The sequence below is a fragment of the Microcebus murinus genome, chromosome 2, assembly GCF_040939455.1.
Source record: "Microcebus murinus isolate Inina chromosome 2, M.murinus_Inina_mat1.0, whole genome shotgun sequence".
NCBI classification, from domain to species: Eukaryota; Metazoa; Chordata; class Mammalia; order Primates; family Cheirogaleidae; genus Microcebus; species Microcebus murinus.
The window spans coordinates 71,773,637-71,801,483 of NC_134105.1; the positions used below are offsets into that span (position 1 = coordinate 71,773,637).

The 27,847-nt window shown below is 40.4% G+C and overlaps 2 long non-coding RNA genes across 2 annotated transcripts; one reads left to right on the forward strand and one right to left on the reverse strand.

Annotated features, from left to right (window-relative positions):
• Nucleotides 1-16,395: 16,395 nt before the first annotated feature.
• LOC105885694 (uncharacterized) lies at nt 16,396-17,561 on the reverse strand. Its single transcript, XR_012916522.1, has 2 exons — nt 17,427-17,561; nt 16,396-16,544 (listed from the first exon to the last, which is right to left on the reverse strand). It is a non-coding gene; the product is annotated as an uncharacterized LOC105885694 (long non-coding RNA).
• A 1,214-nt stretch (nt 17,562-18,775) lies between these two features.
• Nucleotides 18,776-27,834, forward strand: LOC142866674 (uncharacterized). Its single transcript, XR_012916520.1, has 4 exons — nt 18,776-19,023; nt 19,207-19,272; nt 22,486-22,520; nt 27,623-27,834. It is a non-coding gene; the product is annotated as an uncharacterized LOC142866674 (long non-coding RNA).
• Nucleotides 27,835-27,847: the final 13 nt, after the last annotated feature.

The following is a 27,847-nucleotide window of genomic DNA, read 5'->3' on the forward strand; positions in this document are numbered from 1 at the left end:
GAGTTGTACATTAACAGCCTGCAGGGCAATGGCATACCCCCCTGAACATGGCAATAATTGTGGCTTCGTGTACTTCAACATTCACATCCGCAGTTTAAAATGGCTTTTCAAAACTATGACAAAGGGCCTGACTATGGGAGAAGGAGACTGAGTCAATGCTGTTGAAAGAAGGGCTCCATTCTCCAGAACTGCAGCTTTTGTTCTGGTTTCTGCTTCCTTCTCCTCTGTTCCTACCTGGTGTTCTCTGTCCCCTCATCTTTGAGGTCTAGAGAAAAGAAATTCATCCAAAGGGCACAAAGCCAGACCTCAAACTCAAGTCCCATATTTATGTAATATCATATATCTACATGCCAAAGAAGGATTGGAATAAGTGTCCTTTTTTAACATGTAGTCTTTTTTTAAAAAATAAAAAGCTCTCTTCACACATTGCCTCATCTTCCCCAGACTCAAATAAGTCTTCCTGCCTCCTAAATACCAATGATTCTGTAGAGCTGCCTGTCTGCTACTGAGATTTTCAGTATATTTCCTATGATAAATACCCTGAATTTTGAATGCTGCTTTACATGTGCCTATTGTTCAGGAAGGGCTCGAACCACGTCATTTTTTACTCTCTACCTCCCTCTGCTGCTGAGAGTAGAAAAAACCAAATAGAAGCATCCCTGGCAGCACCCACTATTAACTAAGTGTAACTCCAGTTTCTTTCTTTTGGAGAAATGACATTCATGCTGTCTTACCTACCCTCGAAACCAACACAGATCCTCTGCTTTCCTTTAACACCAAACCTCCTGGCCCGCCCATTTCCTGACTATTCATTTCTACCACTTTTGTCCCCCTCCCTGCTTGTCCCAGATTCTGCCCCTCCTGGTAATTTCTCTTATACAGATTGCCCATTGCTTATTTGCCAGGTGCAGTCTCAGTCCTGGCCTCTAGAGGCAGAGGGGAAATGCTACTTTATGGTTTATCAACATGTGCGATTGTTTTGGCCAACCTTTTTACCCATGGAGTGAAGGCCTCACAACTCTACAAGTAAAAGACTTACAAAGTCATGAAGAAGCAACCCTGACACTAGAATAGTTGTTTTGGAGCCCAGCCTCCTCTTCTGGATACAGTCCTTAAACCACAACATCCAGTTCCCTGCTTGCCTTATCTTTATGAAACGCAGGCCCCGAGACAAGATCTTAAAGATTAATTGGCCCTTCCCTAGTCTAAGTGATTGTATTTCAAATGAGATGCACACGAGAAAGCCCCATGCAGTGCCTGGCACCTGTACCAGATCATACTGTGCATGTCCTGGGTAGGTCAGAATTCTGTACCCCTTTTAAAAAATATATGTGTTGTATATTTATTTAATAAGTTTTTGGTAGAGATGGAAAAACTGGTTTTCTATTGGAAAAAAAATCATGAACCTTTATGTCAACTGTCTTCTTATTCCCTTTTCCAAAAACTAGACTCTAGTAAGAGTGAGGAGGAGTTTAAAGATGATTTAGCAGAAAGACAGGTGGGGCTGTGGACTGTAGGGAGTATAAGAGTTCTCAAAGCTAGGCCGGGCGCGGTGGCTCACGCCTGTAATCCTAGCCTTCTGGGAGGCAGAGGTGGGTGGACTGCTCGAGGTCAGGAGTTCGAAACCAGCAAGAGCAAGACCCAATCTCTACTATAAATAGAAAGAAATTAACTATAAATAGAAACCAACTAAAAATATATACAAAAAATTAGCCGGACATGGTGGTGCATGCCTGTAGTCTCAGCTACTCAGGAGGCTGAGGCAGTAAGATCACTTGAGCCCAGGAGTTTGGGGTTGCTGTGAGCTAGGCTGATGCCACAGCACTCATTCTAGCCTGGGCAACAAAGTGAGTCTCTGTCTCAAAAAACAAAAAGGTCATGGCGTTTCTGTCAAATATTCCCAATTGACAACCTCTTCTCCCAGGCCATGCGAGCAGGCCCGTCAGCTGCTGGGTCCCCCTCCTTCCCCCCTTTTTTCTCTACTCTCTTAGCCCTCACCCTCTCCTTCCCAGATCACACTCCTCCTTTCTCTCTCCCCTTGCCCCTCATTGTGCTATTCAGCACTGCCCGACCACAAACTCCAAGCTTATATACCCTCACCTATTACTAAATCCCCTTCAAGAATACTCAATACCTATTAAAGACCTATTATTCCAGGATGATGCGTTAGTTTGTGCTTATCAAAATAAATGCTTTTCTGTTGTCACGATTCTCTCTTCCTAGAGGCAGTTTCTTGCTACAGTTTCAAATTCAAAATAAGAGACTTATTCCATATGCTGAATGGGGAGCCAGGCCAATTTCATTCCTTAGGCCGGTAACGTAAGAAATTGCATGCGGAAACCTGAGTTCACTGGCCCCATATTTCCAATTAGTCCAATGACATTTGGTGCTCCTTGTGAATTAATACCTCAGGCACCAGCTTAAATGCACTTATCCTTAGCTCAGCTCAGCCTGGCTTGCAGGTGCCCTGTATATGGCCATGACAATTTTCTTCTCAACAGCAATCAGTGAGTTACCATTGTGGTGTGAAAAACTGTTTCCCTCTTGAAATGCTTCTCAGTCATTAAAGAGTAGGTGGGAAGGTTTCCCTCCAGTTTCTGGAACTGCACCACTCAGGAGAACCAACTGTCACCTGTATGAAGGGAGTTTCCTTCTAGTCTTTCCCTGAAACAGGACTGGATTCACACTCTTATCTAGAGTAATGCCTAGTAATGCAGAGAAACTCCTCATATCCTCAAGGGGAGAAAAGAACTGTTCTCTGTCACTTTTCCAAGCCCATCAAGCCACCGTTTTTGTAATAAATCAAGCCTTTCCCAAGCAGTTGCTCTGTGAAAAGGAAAAGCCTAACAAAGTAGCCAAGTGAAGAATTGATTCGGTCTGCATTAAGAGGCCTGAGGAAAATTTTCTGGGCTTGTAATTTCAGGGCAGAATGATACACATCATGAATTTCTTTGATGCCTTCAAATTGAGAAAAGACAAAAATCTAACCATTTAGTTCCTGCTCCTTTAGCTTGGAGACCATGACTGTAGGAAGAAGTAACATAGTGGGATACAATAATAACTTTACTTAGCACCTACTACATGCCAGGGACTCTGGCAGGTATTTTATGTGAGCTGTCTCAAGCAAACCCACAATCCTGTTTGGTGTGCTGTTCCAGTTTTACAGGTGAGAAACTAAACTTAAAAGTTATAACATTCCCCAAATCTCCCAATTGTTCAGAGGAGGAACCATATTCAGCCTAGAGGTCTGCAAAGCCTGATTCTACAGAGATTTAGCAGAACATTCAACATCAGAACTTTATCTTTTCATACTCATCTTGGTGTTTGGAAAACTGGTTTTCAGAGCTCAGTGTTGTCTTCTAGTCTGCTTTAAGCCTTGTGAGTCCTCCTGCTCCATATGTATCCTAGCTTCTGTCTTCCCTTGAGCCAGTGAGTCACTTCCTACGTTTTACTTTCCTCCTCATCTTCTAATGTAATTCTGGATTCATAGAACTTTCCAATGAGAAGGAACCATGAGGGTTTTCTGAGATGGGTGGGTTAGTGACTTGCTGGAGATCATAACTCCACTGACTGAGGGACACAGTCCCTAGGTCTGTGTATCTCCCTATTGAGTGCTCCTTTCGCCCTGCTGGGCTGGCTCTGTGGAGCACAGATAATCTACATTGAACCAAAGCCTGGTGGAAGAGCCAGACTAGCAGTCATGTCTCCTACCTAACTCTAGGCCCTCTACACTCTCTAACAAGCTGCATTCATTTTAGCTTCGACCTATTCCTGTGCACAGTGCATCACTGTGCCCAGAGCACTTTAGGCCATTGTCCTTATTTGACATGTAAGCAAACTAGGCTCTGAAAGAGACACCTTCAATAGTTACCATTATTGAGAACTACTAAAGCAACTGCCATGGGCTTTATAAGCACCACCAATGCTTAAAGCATTTTAAGTAGGCATTAACTCCATTTTATAGATGAAAAATAGGTTTAGGCAGGTTAGCATACTAGGTTCTATATTACATTATATAGCTTGTGCGTGACAGAGCTAGGTTTTTAATCGGAGACTCTGTAGCACCAAATCTGCTTTCTCTATACAGTACACTGCCAAGGTCATACGGCTAATAAGTGATAGGGTTGTGAGCACAGCCTAGAATTTTGACATCTAATTCAGCATTTTGTTCTTTGTAATGTGCAGATATGAAATAGTCTGAATATTGAAAAAGATTGATACACATGTAAACACATCACACCTGCACATACACACAGTTTTAAGCATTGTAGTATAAATATAATTTCATCCAAATGACTCATTTTTAAACTTTGTGATTATTTTTGAAAATGCTTAGTTTTTTAGTGTTTTAACCTAAATCCATGAGCACATGTGCTCTCATTAGAAGAATGACATGTCATGGTATATTTCTGACCCTGAGGGTGATCACAACCTATTAAAAAGAGTTGTTAACGTTGTGTGGGGGTTTTTTGTTTGTTTCAAGTTTGCAGATGAGGTTCGCAGTCAGTTTGAGCTTCCTTAGAGAATTGAAGTTCCAGTTTAACTCCCTAAGAGTCCTGATTTATTATAGGAAAATGCTGGAAGATATTTTAGACTTGCAAAATGACTTCCAATCACAGTCCATGCTAAATTCATTCTTCTGCTGCTGATTTAGACTGCTGGAAAGTGAGGAGAGCGAGGAGGAGGGAAGAGTTATGCTGTCCTTACTGAATTCATGCTGTGTTCCAGATAAGAAGCTGTGTTCCTCACCCAAGATAATGCCGTGACCCTCCCTTGCCTTTTGGCTGAACACGTTACTAAGCACGAAGAAAGAATCAACTAAAGCTCTAACAACCCGCTGCCTTGTATCTCTGGTTAATTTGGCATTTCCCCTGGGGTTCTTTGAAATGCCAACCCTTCAAGACATGGCATATCAGGCCCGTGTGAGTTACCCGGCTCAGCTGTCTTCGAGCCCCACTCACTCAGTAGGACTGCAGCACTCAGGGGTCCCCAGGCCCCTCCACTGAGCTCTGCTAATGAAAGGAAGATGACCCACCACGCGACTTTGCTGGGACTTTGCACAATCACCTCAGCTGTTTTCTTTTCTTTTTTTTTTTTTTTTTAATTTTCTTCTAGAAGAGGAAAGAAATTGGCTCTTCTCCCTTTTTCTTTCTTTCTAGTGGTGAATATAATTTCTCCAACTTAGCAGAAAGTGTCCACAGAGAATTTTTTTTGCAAGGCTGGAAATGAACCAAATGGTTTGGGTGTTGTCTCAGATAATCAGTGAAGGCCCCAGCTGAGACAATGACTGGAAGGGCCTGCAAGAAATTAACAAGCTTCTCGGGGTAAGCTGTGGCTCAGGGAATTTGGCCATGTTGAGGACGCCGGAGGCTGTCTCACAGAGCAAGAGCAAACGGGGTTCTTGAAACTTCTGGGATTCAGTGCCAGCCCTCGTGATCTTGCCATTTCCAGTGTGATCTGCCTTATGCTGGCGTCCAAACCTAGTGGAGCCTGGTGAGCGGGTGGGCCTGGATAGCCCCCAGGGTGCCTTCCAACTCCAATATTCTGTTCTATGTAAAATGCTGAGTGGGAAGTGTTGATGAGGTTTAATACCGAGTAATTTTCTTAGGAGCTTGAACATGTCATACGTTTCTTTTTCAGCTTTTGAAATGATTCACTTTTATGACACATGAACAAGACAAGACTTTTATTCACTAAATAACCTTAAGATAAGACTTTTATTCACTAAATAACCTTAAGCATAATAGCAAGTGAGGAGGATGGAGTTATCTTTAAGGGCTGTTCTGCAGTGCCGCCCCATCAGCAAAGCCAGGTACACGGTGAGAAGAAGCTATTTAGGGCAGGACAGATAGGAACATTCCCAGCAGGGCCTTCGCAATGCTCCAGTTACAGTTCCTAGTTAGGAGAAATGTCCTGAGGTTGCACAGGTGAAAAGGTGACCTGGAGGTTCTCGGCCCTCTTGGGCTTTAATGCCAAAGCTTGAAAGCTGAGGCTGACCCTTTACCACTGGCATCCAGCCCAGAGTCTGACCTGGGGCAAACAGATGCCTGCCAGTTTTAAGTTCTCCAGTTTTTGTTCTATGGGCCTCTGGCCTGAATGTCAGGTCACTAACAGGCTCCCAGTTGGAGAAACGTGCCTCTAGGCTTGGGTGCTCCGAGAGGTATCGGCTTCTGCATGGACTTGGGGAGCAGCCCCACCTGGGTGCCAGCGCAAAGGCAGACTGTACACCCCTCAGGCTCATCCGATATGCGATGGGCTGTCCTGCAGCTGTGTGCTGTGCACCTTTGTGCTCTGTGCCCAGCTCAGGACTGCCTGAGGCCTAGGCTCAGACTGCTCTATCTGTTGTCCCAGACAGAGCCAGCTGTCATCTGCTTGCCCAGAAGGCACTCATCTCCAACCTGGGTCAGAGTCCTATTTTCTCCAGGAACTCGTAAGTAACCTATCTCTGAGCCCCAGTTTCTGCTTCTATAAAATGTAGACTTTGTTCTATAAATATTGAGTGCCTGATACTACCCAGATGCTACCGCCTAAGGCATTTTGGATACGGGGGGACAATGGTGACAAACAGGACCCTCCCCCATGAGGTCCTAGGAGGATTCCCTGAGATAATGTATGCAAAATGCTCAGCATCTTGTCTGACCCTAGTAGGTACTCACTACCTGTTAGCTCTAATGAGTTTCCTCCAAAGATGCTAGGAAGTCTCTAAAAGCATGGCCTTTCCTACTGTGGTCTGTGCACATGTGTTTCTCTCTGCGTAGAAGGCCCTTCCTCACTCTTTGTCTAGCTAACTCCGTGCATCCAGTTCTTGGGATAAATAGTCACTTCTTCAGGGTAGGCTCTTTCTGACCTGCTCAGGTTTAGGTCCCCCTGTTGTGTGTTCCCAGGGCAACTGGCACAATACTTTGGGGTATTCATCACTTTGGTAACTACTACTTGTTTAGTGTCTATTTTCCCAACTGGATATAAACCTGGTGTCAACGGCATCCATGTCTACCTGAAGTCTCAGTGCACAGCTTTGAGATTCTCCATAAATATCTCACCAACTGGATCTTCCCCTTCAAATGAGAAAATTGCACTGGATTGGAAATGGAGAATTTGGCCCACTAGGGGCACATGGTCCCTTTTTACCCTCTTCCTTTTCGCTCTCCCACCATGAAGATGAGAGATGTCCAAGAAATGGCTGAAAAAAGGCCATGCCCTGAGTGGCACCCACATCTCCCTGGAAGCAGCAGGTGGTCAGGGAACAAAGGATGGTGAGCTGGGTTTCCAGTGAACAAGCACTTAGCACCCACTCGGGAGCCTGCTGGGAACAGGGCACCATGTTCCATCGTCACACCCTCGTCTGTTCTCACCACAGCCAAGCAGTGTGACTTGAGGAGGATATCTTGTCTCTTGTAACAGTAGCAAGTAGAAGCTTGACTTAATGAAAGTAAAGCCTCAAGAGTAGAATGGTGTCAGCAGTAGAGATGTAACCATGCTGATGTTTCACTCTGTCACTGAGTGTGAAGGACGCCTCCAGCCTCAGTACTTTGCTCAGAACTTGGCAAGCATACAGCCATGTATGTGTGACTCACTAGAAATGTGAATGCTCTTGCCCTTTTGTGCCCTGTGAGTTTTAACAAAGCAGCAATGTGGCCTGACCCTAGTGGTTTTCTTTTGGCCAGAATCCAAACCCTCCGGGCAGTGCTGGACTTTCCACATGCATTCCTGCCGGCCCACCGTACAGAACGACAGGGCAGTCCTCTGTGCCAAGCCACTCCAGCTTCCACGACTCTGGCCAGGCTGTTTCCTCGACCAGAAGTCCCTGCCTTCCATGTGTACACACACACACACACACACACACACACACACACACACACCCCACACAGTATATTTAATGCCGAACCTCACTCAATTTCAAGACTAAGATGAAATTAACTCCTCTGATCACCTGCCTTCCCCCAAATTGGAATTAGGTGGTTTTATTCCTAATCCTTATAACAATGTAGTGAGGTTATTTATGAACTTCCCCCGTCACTACACTGATGACAGAAACCAAATCTTGTTCATATTTCATCCCCTTCAACTACCATAATGCTTAGCACACTGTAGGTGCCGAATGCATGAAGGCAGGAAGCTCAGCGTTGGCAAGGTGTGTCCCGGCCAGTGGGTCAGCCAGAATCCTAAGGGCAATGGATGTGCCGGAAACCACCAGTGCATACTTGTGTGGACAGACTGTTGAACCAATGAGGAGTCATTAAAGGCCTGTGGGCAAGGAAATGGCATGAGGAAGTAGTCATTTGGGTACATCTCTGAGGGCATCATGGGTATGATGAGGTTAAAGGAAAAATCTTAAACCCCTTCTACAGATGAGAAACCTGAGGCTTGGAGGAGTTAAATGACTTGCCGAAGCACACACAGCTAGTAAGCAAAGGAATCTGGTTTAGAATCTAGATCTGATTTCAAAGTTTGTGTTCTTAAATATTATGTAAGAATTCAACCAAATCTGCAAACACCTTCTTGAACTAGTGTCCTTTAGATCTTCAAGGAATGTTATCTCAGCTGTATTAGGTTTGACTCCAGAATGTCACTAGCTCTGGCTGGACCTCAGTTTCCTCTTCAGTAAAATGAGGAGAATTGAGCTAGTTGACACTAAGCCCACTTTTAAGCTCTGAAATGCTATGATTCGCTGTAGATTACAAAATGAACTTCCTAATCTGGAAATCAGCTCAGTCAAAATATGGTATATTGTATAATATTGTATAAAGGATATTGTATATCCTTTTCAAGGGCTGCAATCATGACTCTAACACACACACACACAAAGCTGTGAAATATTATCTTAGAGAACTGATGGTTCTTCTCAAATGAGTATTTAAAAATATGCTCAGCCATTAAAGTGTAACTTTTCCAAACTCACAGAAGTTTGTGTTTATCTGAATTGTTTACTTAAGTCACGGCAAAGTTGCCACTCGCTCATCATGCTCTCTGTGTAATTCTGAACATCACTGAAATTAAGTTCAGCATTGCATTCCCCGTATCTGTAGCATCACACCCCATGCCCCCAGCTCAGCCCATCACGTAAGTCTCAATCAGACGTACATGTAGTTCTCTGACTTCAGACTGACTCTTAGGGTGGAACACATCTGAAAATGTCTGTGTGGTTCAGAATGAACTCTGAAATGAAAAGTTTCCACCCATACCACTGAATAACATCCTGTTGTTTTGGTTTGTTGGGTTTTTTTCTCCCCATTAAATCTGTGCAATAACTCCTTTGATTTGGCTTTCATTTGGAATGATCTGCCTGATGCCATTTTTCTGAAACATTCGGAACAAGATACAATCTCATTATAGTCAGCTACATAGAGTGGACCTTTCAGAGCATAAAGAAACATCTGTCCTCCATCTGTGGTGCCTGAAAAATAGGACTTTCAATAGAATACTTTGTAGGACACTAATGCTTTTAAAGGGCAAGAAATCCATTTCTAACTTTAAAATCTCAATAAATACATCTAACAGAATATTTTTATCTTACGTATTGTTTTTCAAGAGCATTTCAAAAGCCACTGTAGCAGAGTGGTTTAATAAAAATATAATCTCCAGATTCAGCCAGGCCTGGTTCAGATACTTGCTCTGTGATGTGTGATACTAGCTATACGATCCTGGACAGTTATTTAACTCTAATACTTTTAAGTTTTCTCAGGGATGTAAAATAAGGAGAATACTAGTATCTACCCCAAGAGACAATATTTTAAAGGGACTGACACATAGAACAGCTTGCTCAGACAGAAGGAAAGAAGCCTTGGAAATGGAGGCTCACTAGTTGCAGTTTTCAAACAAAGGGTTGGAGACCAGGTCCCAGCCATCACAGAAACACGGAGGGAAAGTGATCAACATGGAATGTAATTTAGTTATGTATTTTTCCTTATGAACCTTGCTAACCCTATCCTATTACAGAGAAACTCACTACAAAAGGGACTATGTGATGCATAGTTGGTTTAATAAACACACAAAAAGTTCACTTAAAATTGTGTTAATAATATGAGCTATTAATTATAAATCCTGTTTTCTATTTGAAAGCTTGCAAAGCAAACTCTACCTTGATTTTTAAATAGTGCTTTTAGAAGATGAAATAAATAAACATCAGTTGTTGCTCTTGTTTTGTTATTGCTACTGTTAACATTAGGAGCAGAATGGCCTGATCCCTGATGCCGCTGAATAGACACAGGATTTGGAATGAGGAGAACTGAATTTGCACTTCCCCACTGCCATTTGCTAGTCAGGTGACCCTGGGGAAATCACTGAATGCTTCTCAACTTAGCTTCCTTGTCTGTAAAACAGGGAAAGTAAAAATAGCCAACTCACAGATAAAACTATGAATTTCAAATAAGGTGATTTATGTGAACTTACTTTGCCAACTGCTAAACTCTTCATATATGTGCATGATTTTGTTATTGTTAATGTTATAGAATAAATGCTTGTGTTCCCTGAACTTTATACATTGAAACTCTAACCCTAATGTGATGGTATTAGGAGGTGGGGTCTTGGGGGGTAATTAGGTTTAGATAAGGTCACAATATAGCAGCCCCATGTTAGAATTAGCATTCCTATAAGAAGTGATCAACAGCTCTTTCTCTGCCACATGAGGATACAGCAAGTAATCAGCCATCTACAAACCAGAAAGAGGGCCCTCACTAAAAACTGAATCTGCCAGCACCTTGATCTTGGACTTCTCAACCTCTGGAACTGTGAGAAACAGATGTCTGTTGTTTAAGTCACCCCATCTATGATATTATCACAGCTCAAACTGAATGAGACCATTAGTGACAACACCAGAACTGAAGAATATATTTAATTTTTTTACTCAGAAATTTTCATTTACAAAAATCTGAGCAACGTGCTTAAGTGATTATAACTGATTTCCACTTAGCCACAGAAGGGAGGATTATGTGGATCGGCTAAGGTAGCACTGGGTGCAGAACGGCTGCCAACAAAACACCATCTTAACTACGGGCTCATCTTAGACATGGCCTCTGTGAACATTTAAAACGTGTCCTGCTCAAGAGCCAACATGTCTGAAGAGGTGCTGAGACGGAAAAGGGCTGTCAACTTGCCCCTCGGGCGCTGTTTTGCATGTTGTAAATGTTAGTTTTTCAGATTATATCTCCCCTCTTTTCCCAGAGCATTCAAAACAACTGGCAATTCAGCTGCTCTCTGCCTTTCTGCGTACCTGCTCCCCTTTGTCCGTCCCATAGGGTGGAAGTCACTGGGCTTGGGATTTTGACATCAGTCAGACTTAAGTTAGAATCCTGCCTCCTCAGCTTTCCAGCTGTCTTATATTGAGCAAGTCAGGTAACTTTCCACACCTCAGTTTTCTCATCTGCAAAATGGAGAATAATAATAGCCATCTTCCAGAGTGGCTGAGAAAATTAAGACAGTACATTTAAAATTATTAGTCATATCTGACACCCAATAGGTACTCATCACCTTACCTTTCTTTCCTTGAATCTTCTTCTTACCCATGTCTTGATCCCTGTACCTGATTATTGATGCTTCTCTGAGGCCTTTGGTGAGATGATCACTAACAGAGTCAGTGGCTAATGTGAGCCTGTAAGAAAGTGTCCCTGGGAAAACATTAATCAATATTCCTAAACTAAAACTCTTGCACCAGGTCTTTACAAACCTCAGTAAACGCAATAGACTCTTACTGAGAATATTTGCTGATTGAATATTTGAAGAGGTGTGTGTGTGTGTGCGCGCACACACACGCATACACATGTATGAGCTTGGATATTCACAGAATATTTCCAGTGGATGCCCAAAAAGCTGGTAATGCTATATACATTTTATCTGCATATCTTTTTGTATTTTGTATCATATGTACATATTTCTACTCAAAAAACAATTATTGATACTTTAAAAATGTTAGTGATGTTGCAGTAAGTTCTTGCTCTAGGTATTCTAATAAGAGTTCCTTAATGCCTTCAATATCAATATAGGCTCCAAAACTTTCTAATATATAGACAAGGCAAATTGTGGTTCTTGAAGCTGAAAACTATGGTCTGAGCTAGAGGAGGAGGTTCTGTGGCCTCCTTGCCATAGAATGTTTGTAACCTCTTCCCCCAAAATTTGCAAAATAACTATTTTTCATCAATAATAGTAGCAATGAATGTCAAGAACTTATTACTACATGTCAAGCACTGTTCTGTGTAGCTTCACAATTAACTCAAGTTAATTTTCACAACAATCTTATGAGGTAAGTCATATTATCATCTATATTTTACATATTAAAAAATTGAGTCTCAGAAAGTTTCCTAACCATCAGTGACAGAGCTAAGATTGAAACCTGTTACATTATCAGTTTATTACAAGAGGCATAGGACTGTTATAAGGATTAAATAAAATAAGACATATAAAGTGCTTAGAGCAGTATTGGTTGTAGTAGCACTCCACTGTAAGTACCAACATTAACATTCTGTAGTCAGGGAGAAATGTTGTAAGTTAGAAACATGATTGAATCAACAAAAGTACATGAAGTTATCTTAATAAACTGAAATGCAAATTAAGATCCCATTTATTCTGTGACTAAAAGCTACACATTTTTCAAGATAATTTTTACTTTGTTTTTCTATGTTTGCCACTTGCTTGAAAACACCCTGCTACCAATTCCAAGTTATTTGTGCCCCATTCCCAATATTTTCTGTGCTCTTTCATCACAGGGAAATTTTAACATAAAAATCAGAGAAAGATAATATTTTTAAATGTAGCCATTAGGATGACTACCCACATAAGCAAAAGTTTATGGATATAAAATTCTTGATGTTACTAGATCTTTCCTTTGTGCTTTTTACTGAGTGATGTTTCTACCTGTGGGCGGTGAGAGCAGGTAGAGCACAAAGAAAGTCTGAGATCATCTGTCTCCAACATGTACAGGAATAGCAGCCACATAACTGCTTGCTATATAAAGCAAAAGAACAAGTAATATCTGAGCCTGACTGACAGAAAACACACCCATGTTTTTGCAGTCGAATGTCAGGCTCACAACAATATAAAGCAAGAGAGGAAAATACCTTCCTATTGCCTCTAGAACTGCCCTGTCCAATGTGATCACCAGTAGCCACATGTGGCTATTGAGGTCTTGAAATGTGGCTTGTTTGAATGAAGATGTTCTGTAGGTATAAACTACACACTAGATTTCAAAGAACTAGTTAAAAATGGAACAAAATATATCAGTTTTTAGATCAATTGTATGTTGAAAGGATATTTGGGTTATATTGGATTAAATAGTATGTATTATTAAAATTAGGTACTTCCATTGCTGATAGAAGAAGATGGCCAAGATGGCGGACTAGAAGCAGCCTGCACAATGCTGTTCTCATGGAGAAGTTCAAAAGTGGTGGAGAGATACCTACCTTTGGATGTATCCTGAGTGAGAGCATGGAGAATCCACAGAGAGAGGGAGGGAGGGAAATGAAGAAGATAGAGGTGGGACAAGCTGCTCAGCAGGACTAGAGGTAACTAGGGGAGGTGCCCACACATGAGAAAGAGATAAAGGAGAAAACCCTGGGCTCCACACTTCCCCTAAGGACCCTGCAACCAAAGCAGCAGGAGGGCCCCTCCACCACAGCAGGCCACTGGACTGATACAGAGACCTGATTGGAGGCTGTGCAGCTGCGTTGTTCCAGAGAGAAAGGAGGGCTGGCTTGTGAGCCATGGGCACTATGGCTGGTGCCATTGTAGCATCCCAATCCTGGAACACTTCTTTTGCCCAGGCATCAGACCTATAACTGCTACCTTCCCCTTGCCCCTGCCAGGCAGGGAGGGAGCAGGGAATCCCAGTGTTCACATCAGCCCCCTGGGCAAGTGATGTGCATCCCCACCACTGCTACCTCCAGGGGCCCTGGGGTAGCAGAGCAGGAGACCACAGGGCCTGTGCCTTCTGCTGAGGTCTGGGCAGTCCCACTCAACCACACTTCCTATGAGACTCTAGTGGAACAAAAGCCAGCATAGCCACAACCTTTGGATCTAGGCAGACTGTACTCCACTGACCTGTTCCATCTAGCTCAGGTGCCCTGAATGCTGCACCCTGCATGCACCCTGCCCCATAGCCACCCTGACCCATACGCATGAGCACCACACCTTACAAACCAGCTCCATCCCATGTAGGCACCCTACCCTGTAGGTCTGCTCTATCCTGGGTCCCCACTCTACTCCACACATGAGATATGATCTGCTGGGCTACTCTGCACTAGGGGTCTACTTCACCCCACACCGCATGTGCCTACAGGGTCAGTATGCCCTGCACACCTGTTACACCCTGCACCACACCCTGCACTGACCTCACCATGCTCATACACCTAGCACCTTTGCTACCAGGGCTGCATGTGTGTGTGTCATGACTAACAGACTTTCTTTATCCCATGCATGTGCTCCTTCCTGTTGTCCAGCCCTGCCATGCATGCACACCTGGCACCAGAGACTGGCCCTGCCACAGCAGCCTGATGACAACCACAGGGGAACAGGGGAGATGAACCAGAACAGCAACATTAAAGGCTCGTAGTGCATCCATCCCTCTCTTGCCTGGTCAACCTTCCAGAGTAAGACCCAAGCACACAATCTAAGGACCCATACCTATCTTTACTGAGCAACAGAAGTCCTAGAAAAGAACAGGTGTACCATATCTGCTATCTGTTTCAAGCTGAGAGAATAGGCCCAAGATGAGAAGGAATCACCATAAAAACTCTTGCAACATGAAAAAACAGACTATCTCAGCACCCCCAAAGGATCACAACAGCTCTCCAACAATGAACTACAACCAAAGGAAATTGTTGAAATGACAGACATGGAATTCAGATTATAGATGACAAGTAAGATGAATGGAACTGAGTAAAGCAGTAGAAACCCATCTCAAAGAAACCAAAAAAATAATTTAGGACATGAACAAAAAATTCACTAAAGATATAGATAACATTTAGAAAAGAGATAACAGAACTTAAAGAAATGAAAAAGTTATTTAGAGAATTTTAAAATAAGACAGAAAGCATTAACAACAGGCTAGACCAAGCAGAAGAAATAATTTTAGAGCTTGAAGACAAGAATTTCAAAATCACCCAGTTAATAAAAATGTACAACAAAAAATAATCACTGAGAAATATGGGATTATGCAAAATGAATAAATACAAGAATTACAGGTATCCCTGAGAGAGAAGAAGAAAAATAAGCCTCAAAAACCTACTTGAGAGAATAATAAAGAAAAACTTCCCTGGTATCACAGATACAAGATGGTCATTGAATGCCTGGAAGAGTCATAGCAAATAGGACAATCAGCAAGACACACAGTCATCAGCCTGACCAAAGTCAAAGTGAAGGAGAAAATCCTACAAGCCACAGGATGAAAGCAACAAATTATTTTAAAAGGAAAACCCATCAGACTAACAGTAGACCTCTCAGCAAAGACCTTTCAAGCCAGAAGGGATAGGGGTCCTATTTTCAGTCTTCTTAAACAGAATAACTACCAGCCAAAAATTTTGTTTCCTGTAAAATTAAATTCCATAAATGACAGAGAAGTAAGACCCTTCCCGGAGAAGAAAACACTAAGGGAGTCTGTCACCACTAGACCTGTCTTACAGGAAATGCTTAAAAGTACTTTGTGTATGAAAAAGAAACAATCAGTACCCACCAATATAAAAACATCTGAAAGTTAAAGCTCACAACTCTTATAAAACAGTAACATATGGAAGAAAACAAAGCAACTAAGTATTATTCAACATGATGAACAGAGCAGTACCTCTCATATAAATGCTAGCATTGAATGTAAATGGACTTATTATTACCTTTAAAAGATATAGACTGGCTGAATGGATGATAAAACACACCCCAAGTATCTGCTGTCTCCAGGAAACCCATCTAACTCACAAGGATATTCATAGAATCAAGCAAAAGGGATGGAAAAAACTTATTCCATGCAAATGGAAACCCAAAGCAAGCAGGAATAGCTATTCTCATAGAGATAAAATAGACTTTAAATCAACAATGGTTTAAAAAAAAAGATCATTATATAATGATAAAGGGAACAATTGAGCGGGAAGATATAACAATCCTAAATATATATGCACCTAACACAGGAGCTCCCAGATTCATAAATCAAATACTACTATATCTAAGCAAAAATATAAAAAGCAACATCCTAATTGTTGGGGACTTCAACACTCTACTGACAGAACTGGACAGATTGTTGAAGCCAAAGATCAACAAAGACAGATTGGCCTTAATCAGGACTCTAGAACAAATGGACGTAATAGATATCTGCAGAACATTTGACCTAAAAACTGCAGAATATACATTCCTCTCAGCACATGGGACATTTGCCAAGATAGATCATATGTTAGCCCACAAAAATCAAAAAACAATAGATGGTTGTGTGGATGCAGACAGAAAGGAATGCTTTTATACTGTTGGTAAGACTACAAATTAGTATAACCTCTATGGAAAACAGAATGGAGATTCTTCAAAGAATAAATGTAGACTTATCATTCAATCCAGTAATCCCACTACTGGGTGTGTACCTGAAAGAAAAGCAGTAATTTTATCAAAAAAGACACTTGCACTTGAATGTTTATCACAGCACAATTCACAATTACAAAGATGTGGAATCAACCTAAGTGCCCATCAATTCACGAGTGGATAAAGAAAATGTGGTACATAGTATGGAGTACTACTCAATAAAAAGGAATGAAATAATGTCTTTTACAGCAACTTGGATGGAACTAGAAATCATTATCCTAAGTGAAGTATTCTCAGGAATGGACAAACACACACCACATGTACTCTCTAATAATTGGAAACTCAATCATGGGTGCACATGGGCACAAAAAGATGTAAAGGACATTGGAAACCAAGAATGGGGAAAGGCATGAGGGTGGGTGTGAGATAAAAACTTGCCTATCAGGTACAATGAACACTATTCTGGGGGTAGCCATACTAAAAGCCCTGACTTACCCATAGTATGATGTATCCCATGTAACAAAAACATTTGTACCCCCTTAATATTAATTCAAAAGAATAATAAACTATAGCAGAAAGAAAAAAATTAATTTCATTGATTTCTTTTTACTTTTTAAAATGTGGATGCTAAAACATTTAAAATTATCTGTGTGGCTTACATTATATTTCTACCAGGCATTGCTGCTCTAAAATAAACTCTAAACTTTACCTTGACCTGACCTTTGAGTCTCCAGTACCTTAGAAACACTAGTACATAAAGTAACAAAATTCAAGTCTGCAAACAGGTACATTTATTATGTACCTACTAAGAGAATGAAGATTAATAATGCAGAGTTCTTGTCCTTAAGAAAAAGAAAGTAAACTAAAATTCAGTGAGCCCTATTGTGGGCCAGGCCTTGGGAATCCCTGCAAGCTAGTACTGTAATTTCTACCACAAAACTCACCTCCAGCCTTCAGAGCCACCTCTATTTTGGGTCCAGAATCTTCTCCAGACAGATATGAGCACAAACATTCTCTTCCCCATGGTCTTCTCTACACCCTTGGTCATAAGCACCCTCTTTCCAACTCTAGCCTAGAACTATCCTAAAAAAAAAAAAACAAGTAAGTAGGCAAATAGATATGTGCTTCCCATATTGTATAGTCCAGAGAAGGGACTTATTTTTACTTGTACATTTGTGAAACTTTGAAATCCCACTAGGTAATCAACTGTAAGGAGATAATAGTGCCCATGCTAGGAAAGCACAGAAACTGAGTTATTTACTTCTCAATCAGTTCAGTTTCTCACCATATAGCATCAGAAGAGATTACTCTTATTTTTCTTGAAGACAAAAGCAGTCATCATCTTAGATTTTATTGCATTTTGCAAGTTCTGTTGTTTGATGGGTGACATGTTTTCATTTTATCCGTCCGGATTTCTAACTGGCACCTCAAACTTAGTATGTCCAAAAGGAAATTCCAGATTTCCCACACTCCCACCTGTACCTCTTACACTATTCCCCGTCCCAGAAAATGGACTCTATACTTTTCAGCAACCAAGCTAAAAACTTTGGTGTCATCCTTGACTCCACTCTCTTTCACACTCCCACATCCAATCTGTCAGCATATCCTTTCAGCTCTACCTTCAACATAACGCATTAACCAACATCAGCCCCTTCTGATCACCTGACACCGATTATCCTTGTGCAAACCATGGGGTCTCCCTCAGATTACTGTGATGCGTTCTAACTTTGTCCCCTTCAGTCGACTCTCAGCCTCAGCACAGCAGCCAGTATAACCTTGACACAACTGAGATCACATCGCCCCTCTGTGAAAAACCCTGCAGTATGAGAGTGACCACAGCCAAATTCTCTTTGGTGGTGCCCAAAGGCCCACATTCACTGACTCCAGCTGCATTGGACTCCCTGCAGCTGTTCCTCAAAAACACCAGGTAGTTTCCAACCCCAGTTCCTCCAACCAAAATGCTCGTCCTCCACATGGCTCACTCTCACCTCCTTCAGGCCTTTCCTCAACTGTCTCTTGTCCTTGCCCTGCCCAAATACTCCTTTCCTCTGCTGTAGGATTCTTCATAACATCTATCACCAGCTGGCGTATTACGTCTTCTACTCATTTTTTATTATTTATATCCCCCAAACAGAATATTAACCACACAAAGGTGGGGATTCTGTTTTGTTCATTGCTATCTCCCCAGTTCCTAAAATAATGCCTGGCACAAAATATATGTTCAATACATATTTGTTAAATGAATGAATGAAATTTTCAGATGAGGACGTTCAGTTTTAGCCCAAGTCAAAGGTCTAGTAAGGTCCAGAGTCAGGAATAGAACTCAGGTCTGTCTGACCCCTGATATCATGCTCATTCCACTCCATCTGGCTTGGGAGATTAGGTGCAGGACTCTGAGATCCAACGGCAAGAACTGGTGAGAGTTGGGATGTGCCGTGGGGCAAGCACACACCAAGATTCAAATGTGAATCCTGCTGGAAGTACTGAGCTAAAACAGAAGCAAGACTTTTGGCAGCATTGTTGACAGTCTCTGAGATCAAGGCAAGTAATTTGAAGACATCTGGTGAAGCTTTCCAGTTTTAAGACTAGCTTTAACTATTTTTCTCTCAGCTATAGCTTTCTGGGATAATGAATGTACCATATGTCTCTATCTCCAGGTTCCCATACAAATTAGGAAACTAAAAATGCCAGATGATTAAAACAGACTTCTGCTTGTTTCCATAGGAAATCAACTGCTGTGAACTCTCAGGAAATGAGAGGGAGAGTGTGTTCAGCTGGAGTTGCTCTCTGGTGAGTGGCTAATGCTGCCTGCAACCCAGGTCCCAGTTCACAGGCTATTCAAAATTTTGTCCCAGTTGAGATGCTGTCCTGGTCTGCCCACCCTGATGGTGGCCAAGAGAGACTATGGAGATTACTGTGCCTTGTCCTACTCCTTTGAGCCTCCACCACCAGAGGGCTGGGCACTACACCCCAGGTCCTCCATGTTAGGTCCCTGGCCAACCATGCCAGGAAGATTTACTAAGACCAAATAGCCACTTAGTATTTAATGCCAGACCCTCAGCTTCATCCTCCTTGTGGTTTCAGAATATTTTGAGCCCTGTTAGCAGGTCTTCTGGAGGATAGAGGGGATGCACCATCCAGGATTCTTGTGGCTACTCACCACTGGGCAGAGTTAATTCAGGGGAGTGGGGAGAGCATTCTGTGAAGCACGGGGCCACGTGTGCCCTGGGCCCCTACAAGGACCTCCCTAGGAGGCTGTGATGATTGCTTGTTCCTGGCTGCCATGGAATCTGCTCCAATTTGCCTAAAGGAGATGATGTTGAGGAAGGAGGCTGCAAAAGGATTTCATTCTTGTCTTGATAGTGAAAATCTCAAACTTGTCTGAGGACAGTTGATTTAGGAGTTGATTCTAGTGTATCCTAACGTGAGGGTTGTTAAATTTCACCCATCGACCTCCTGTAAGTTGAGGAGGAAAAGATAACCTTTCTTTGCTTTATTAAACCAGAGTGTGACTCGGGCATACCATGGTTAGGTTCAAAGCTGGAAACTAGGCAATAAAGGATAGTGTAGAGTTTAAATTTGGATTCGGACAACCCTGAATGCTAATGCTTGTTCTCTAACTTACTGGCTATAAGACCTCAGGGAATTCTGAGCCACAGTTTGTCTTCAAAGTGGACATAGTAATACCTACTCCTTAGGGAGGTTATGAAGATTAAATAAGCTAACATAAGTAAGAGCATTCATCCCAAGCCTGGTAGGCAGCAGATACTCAATGCCTTGTGACTTCTCTTTTTTTCCCCCTATGTTGCTGTGTTTTACTGCCAGAATTGGAAACAGCTTAGTGAGCAGGAAATAGACAATGCCCTCCCTCCCCCATACACCACTATCACCAGTACCAGCAAACCGATTCTTCTCAGAACTGCTATCTAGGATGTAGACAGAGCAGAGGGATTTAAATCTTCCCACACAGCCTCCCCATTTACTTGAAACTTAATAGCCAGGCTTGGTTGTCTTGCCTAGGTAGAATATTTTCCAGAGAAACTAAGTGGCAAATGACACTCATGTTGTCTTCTGCCAAAATAAACCATTCGTGGGACTCCAGGGAATTAAGATCGCAATCATTCCAAATGCTTTCCCCCAGGCTAGTCAGAATATTTTTATTCCTCTTGTCTTCAAATGACTCATGGACATGATTTCTTCACATGAGGCCATGCTAACAGGTTCTATGTAAACCAGATTAGAGGAAGCAGTATCAACATTTTGTGGTCCTGGGAAAGCCCTTAATAAGTCAGTTTTTCCATTACAGCTATGCTATACAAAATAACACTCTAGTGACTTCATCTAGTTCTATAGACTCCAGTAATAGCTACTTAATACTGCCTCTGTTCTGTTTTCACCCTAACCCAATTCTGAAACTGACTACCAGAGTTGGCACAGACTCCACAGGTTAAGAGCAAAGTCCTCCACGAAACAGCCCTCACTTCCCCAGGCCACCTACATTTCTGCCCAACTGGCTACAGATTCAGGGATTCCGATGACCCTGCCGGGCTCAACAATTCATCAGAACAATTCACAGAATTCAAGAAAGCACCGTGCTCATGATTACAGACTTATTCTAAAGGCTGCATCTCAAGAGCAGCCAAATGAAGAGACACACAGGGCAAGGTTGGGGAGAGAACAAAGAGCTCCACACCCTCACCCTGCGGACTCAGGGCATGACGCTCTCTCGGCGTGTCTATGCGCTCACCAACCAGGAAGCTCCACTGAGGTCTGATATTCAGAGTTTTTATTACGGCCCGTTACCTCACATGACTGATTAAATCATCAGTCAAATGATTGAACTCAGGTCCCAGTCCCCTTTTCTTCCTGATTAAGTTTTTAACCTAGGTTGACATGTTTTAAAATTAATGTCCATTTTTACCTTTCAAACAGTCTTTTCAAGTTTATTCGCTTCAGAGCTCAGGGTCCTCCCTCCCCTCTAGACCACAAATTTATGAAGGGTTTCAGGGGTTCTTGGGATGTACCCATGTGTAAACCATGTGTAAAAAAGACCATGTAACATTAATGGGTTAAAACTAGCTATTTCTTCCTGCATACAGATTTCACTAAACAATAAAAGTTGTATTTCAAAATTCTTGATGTGTAGTCTTTTTTCTATAATAGTAACTAAGACACTGAATTGCTCCTATCCACAAAATTTCTACAGTATGACAGTTCTGTAATATGACATATATTTTAAATAAGAATTTCTCAAGAAAAATAATTTCATGGGTTTAAATTTTGGATAGGGTAAAATAATTATTTTAATGTATCATGGATGATATGTTAAATTGAAATAAAAACAAAATATTTTAAAATTACTTACATATTAAGTTAATAAATACTCATTCTATTTACTTTAAAGGTTTATGTATTGAGCTACAAGATTTTGACTTTAATAAAACTGGCAACTGGCAATTCTTTTTTTTTATTTCAAAATATTAAAGTAGTACAAACATTTTTGGTTACATGTATCAATTTTTTTACGCTTGAGTCAGGGTTATAAGTGTGCCCATCAACTAGATAGTGTTCACAGTACCCATTATGTAGGTTTTTACCCACTCCCTCAACCCCATCAATCACTGCTTGATTTCTGCTGAGTTTTTTCTCCCTCTGTGCACATGTGTGCTCATCTGTTAATTCCAATTTAGTAGTGAGTACATGTGGTGCTTGTTGTTCCATTCTTGTGATACTTCACTTACAACAATGGTCTCCAGTTCCATCCAGGTTGTTACAAAAGGAATTAGTTCACTATTTTTTATGGCTGAGTAGTACTTCATGGTATACATATTTACCACATATGGCTTAGTAGTAATCCATGGTATACATACGTACCATATTTTATTAATCCACACATGGATTGAGGGTACTTGGTTGATTCCACATCTTTGCAATTGTGAATTGTGCTTCAATAAACACTCGAGTGCAAATGTCTTTTAATAAAATGACTTTTTTTTCTTTTAGGTAAACACCCAATAGTGGGATTGCTTAATCAAATGGTAGGTCTACTTTTAGTTCTTTGTGCTATCTCCATGCTAATTTCCACAGAGATTGTGCTAGTTTGCAGTCCCACCAACTGTGTATAAGTCTTCCTTTTTCTCTGCATCCATTCCAGGATCCCTTGTTTGGGGACTTTTTGATAAAAGCCATTCTCGGCTGGGAGCAGTGGCTCACGCCTGTAATCCTAGCACCCTGGGAGCCCAAGACAGGAGGATCATTTGAGCTCAGGAGTTCAAGACCAGTCTGAGCAAGAGGGAGACCCTGTCTTTACTACAAAGAGAAATAAATTAGCTGGACAACTAAAAATATATAGAAAAAATTAGCCAGGCATGGTGGTGCATGCCTGTAGTCCCAGCTACTTGGAAGGCTGAGGAAGGAGGATCGCTTGATCCCAGGAGTTTGAGGTTGCTGTGAGCTAGGCTGACGCCATGGCACTCTAGCACAGACAACAGAGAGAGACTGTCTCGGAAAAAAAAAAAAAAAGCCATTCTCGCTGGAGTTAGGTAATAGCTCATTGTTGTCTTGATTTGCATTTCCCTGAGCATATTTTCATATGTTTAGAGATGCTAAGCATATTTTCATATGTTTATTGGCCATTAGTCTATCTTCTTTTGAAAAGCTTCTGTTTATGTCTTTTTTCTACTTTTTTATGGCATTGTTTGATGTTTTCTTGCTGATTTGCTTGAGTCCTTTGTAGATTCTTATTATTAGCCCTTATCAGATATATAGCATGCAAATATTTTTTTCCCATTCTGTAGGTTGTCTATTTACTTTATTGATTGATTCGTTGGCTGTGTGGAGGCTTTTTAATTTAATCCAGTTCCATTTATTAATTGTTGTTGTTGTTGTTGTGATTGCCTTTGAGGTCTTCTTCATAAATTCTTTGCTTAGGCCAATATCTGTAAGAATTTTTCTAACATTTTCTTCTAGAATTCTTATAGCTTCATGCCTTAAGTTTGAGTGTGCTATCCATCATGAGTTAATTTTTGTGAGTGGTGAGAGGTGTGGATCCTGTTTCAGTCTTCTACATGTGACTATCCAGTTTTTCTAGCACCATTTATTGAATTGGGATTCTTTTCCCCAATGTATGTTTTTGTCTGCCTCGTCAAACAAAGATCAGATGACAATATGAGGATGGTTTTATATCTGGGTTCTCTGTTCTGATCCATTGGTCTATATCTCTGTTCTTGTGCCAGTATCATGCTATTTTGGTTACTATAGCCTTGCAGTATAGCTTGTAGTCTGGTAAAGTGATGCCTCCCAATTTGTTCTTTTTGCTTAAGGTTTCTTTGGCTATTCAGCTTCTTTTTTTGGTTTTTTATTTTTGTTGTTGTTGGAAGATTTTTTTATTGCTGCTTCAATTTCATACTTGATATTTGTCTGTTCAGAAGTTCTATTCCTTCCTGGTTTAGCCTTGGGAGGTTTTGTGTTTCCAAGAATTTTTCTATTTCCTCAACATTTTTTAATTTATGTGCACAGAGTTTTTATAGAATGCAGAGATGATATTTTGTATTTCCATGGTATCTGTTGTAATATCTTCTCTTTCATTTCTGATTCAGCTTATTAGAGTCTTTTCTGTTTATGGTTAATCTAGTGAGGCTAGAATTTAAGGCTATGAATTTTCATCTCAGGACTGCTTTTGCTGAATTCCACAGATTTTGATAACTTGTGTCCCTTTTATCATTTAGTTAGAAGAATTTTTAATTGCCATCTTATTAACAATCTCCCCATTGATAGAGCTATCACTTAACAGTGGGTTTAATTTCCATGACTTTCTGTAGAGTTGAGTGTTTCTATTGGAATTTATTACTAATTTTATTCCACTGTGGTCTGAGAAGATATATGTTATAATTTCTATTTTTTAAAATTTGTTGAGACATGTTTTGTGGCCTAGGGTGTTATCAATCTTAAAGAATGTTCCATGTGCCGATGAGAAAAATATATATTCAGTAGTTTTGAGGCAGAATGTTCTATAAATGTCCCATTTGTTCTAGAATTCTGTTTAAGTCCATTGTTTGTTTATATTCTGCTTGGATAATCTGTCTCATTCTGTCAGTCAGGTGTTGAAGTCCCCAGCTATTAAGATGCTGCTATTTATCACTTTGTCTAGATCAAGTAGAATTTTCTTTATGAATCTGAGCACATCTGTGTTAGGTGCATAAATATTTAGGATTGTTATGACTTCTTGTTTAATTTTCCCTTCACCATTATATAATGACCATCTTTGTCTTTCTTTACTTTTGCTGATTTGAAGTCTATGTTATCTGATAGGAGAACAGCTACACCAGCTTTCTTTTGGTTTCCATTTGCATGGAATATTGTTTTCCATCTCTTCACCTTGAGTCTGTATGAGTCCTTGTGTATGAGACAGTCCATCTGGTCTGTATGAGTCCTAGATGTGTTTCCTGGAGATAGCAGATACTTGGCTTATATTTTTTTACCCATTCATCCAGCCTATGTCTCTTGAGTGGGAAGTTCAAGTCATTCACATTTATTGAAAGAATTGATAAGTGGGGTGGATTTCTTTTCATCCTGTTGAGTAGAACTTTATTGCTTTGTTTTACCACTTAAGCCATTGTGGATTCTGGGCTCCAACCATTAGCTATAGGGTGATTTACCACTGGTGAGTGTCTCTTGTGCTGATCAGTATATAAGGCAGAACTGAGAACTTCCTGTAGGGAAGGTCTGGTCCTGACAAATTCTCTCAGTGTTTGCTTGTCTGAGGAAGTCTTTATTTTTCCCTCATACAAAACACTTAGTTTTGCAAGATACAAAATTCTAGGCTGTCCATTATTCTGTTTGAGAAGACTGAGAATGGGGCTGTAATCCCTTCTGGCTTGTCCAATCTCAGTTGAGAAGTCTATAGTCATTCTGATAGGTATGTGGGAAATAAGAAAAAATTGCAAAGCTTTTAAAAAGAGGATACAATTTGCTGTTAAATATTAATAAAAATTAACATTTATCACATGCTTACATATTGGGCTCTGTTCTAACACTTTATATGTATTAAATCAGCTAATCCTCACAACCACACAGTAAAATAGGCAGTATAAATATCTATGAGGAAATTGAAGCTCAGAGAGGTTAAGCAATTTGTCCAAGTTCTCATAGGTATGAAAGGTAAAACAGATGATTAATTACTACAGGATGTCTTAGTCCCTTCAAGCTGCTGTGACAAATATCTGAGACTGAGTAATTTATAAACAAAGAAATTTACCGCTCATAGTTCTGGAGGCTCCAAGGCAGATTTAGTAGCTGGTAGGGGCTTATTGTCTGATTTATAGATGGTACCTTCTTACCACATTCTTATGTGGCAAAAGGCAGGTGCAACTTTCCTTAGAACTCTCTTATAAGGGCAATAATCCATTCAAGATAGTGGAGACCAGAGCCTGATCACCACCCAAAGGCCTTACCTCTTAGTAACACTACAATGGAGATTAGATTTGTTTATATACATATATATACATATACACATACACACATATATTTAAAATACTATTTATTTGTGATTTAACATTAATTAGCATTACATCTAAAAACAATTTAAGAAAACATTTATACATTTTTCCACAGGACACAGAGATTCATTGGCTCACTCTTTATGCCAAAGTGGGTAAATAGAGGCATTAGCAAAAGGCACAATAGTTCACTGTTGCATTTAAAAAAATATCTGTGTACATTGCATTCATTTAGATATATATTTGTTTAGAAGTTATGGAAAAGCATATTTCACAGGTTACTGTATCTATATACATTGTAATACAACATAAATGATGTCAACCATTAAAAAAATCCTCAAATACAGAGTTAGGCAACTGGAAGTTTCCACCAAGAGATTAAAACACTGATTCTAGTAGTTAGTTTGAGAAATCTAGAATTACATTTCCAGGTTCTATTTTAAATTTGCATTGTCATATACACAGTCAAACAGAACCAGCCCCAGAACACACTGTACTCAATGTAAGTTTTTGCATGCCAACTCGCCCTCTTTTAACACTCTGGATTATTTGGATTATTTTGATTATGGATTTTGTACTTATTTAGGACATCACTTGGGTGAAAGGGGAAAAGCCTATATTATGCCTAGGTTTGGATTTGTATTTACATTAGAAAGAAAATTAACTAAAAAGATTTTTTTTTTAATCTATAAAATGAAGAAGTGGTAGTTTTCTCATTGGTAGAATTAGACCTACTAATTTCTTCTATTGCTGCCCTCTAAAGATATACAAGTTAGAGGGAAATGACCCTTTTAAAACTCAAGAATCAACCAAGAAAGTGTCATTGATTCTGGCAGAGAAAAAGAATTTTAGAAATCTGGGACATGTTTCGAGTAAATCACACCTTACATTCTATTGAGAATATGAGTTATTATCAAACTAGAATTCTTCTTTTCACATTCCACCTTTTGTTCTCTTTTCATTTCCCTGTCATTCTTTTTCATTTGGTTACCTTATGATATTGTTATTCATTAGCAGTAATAAGAGATAAATAAAATATAAGATTCAAATACAAATCTAGATGTACCTTTATATGCTTTAATCCCTTTTTGATACCAAGTCTCTGGATTCTTGAATTATATTTAAGTATACTCAGTACCAAGCAGCCTTAAATATTCTGTACTGTTGAATGATTGGCTAATATGCTTAGGACACTTTTATGCTCGATGGTATACAAACATCTTAACACAAAAAAATTGTTTTTACCAGAGTTAAACTAAAAAGCCCACGTTATATGTACAAAATCCCCTTTGTTGAAAAATAAGGAGCTTTCTAAACTAATAAAAAGGGAAGTTTTCAAAAATTATAGATTACTAAAACTTTGTTTTTGGCAAACAAGGTTACTTCAGGAAAGGAAATTTTATACTGTGAATAAAATTCCAAATGAATGTTTTCTTAAAACTTTAAAAAAATATATGTGCCAGTGTCTCCTAATGCTATAGATAGATTCTCGCCTTAGAAACTTTTTAAGCATTCAGTTAATGCCCATTGAAACAATCAGGACCCAAAAGATACAATCAAAAGTTATGATAAAATTTATGGGTGAAACAGGTGTTAGAGAAATAAAAATTCTCACTTGTTCACTGGCAATTTCTTTCCAACAGATATTATGGAGAACACTCGAAGAGATGCAGACAGATACCTGTTTGTGGCGACATCTCCCAGGATGAGGGACTCTTGAGAAAGTGGAAGGATCCTGCACTTCATGTAGGATACAGCTGCTGTTGCAAGGGTATGGATGTATGCTACACACTTAACATCAGAATGTGCTGAATAGATTGCCTTATGCGGACTGAATGCTGTATGGTCGATTTCCAAATTAGTACTTC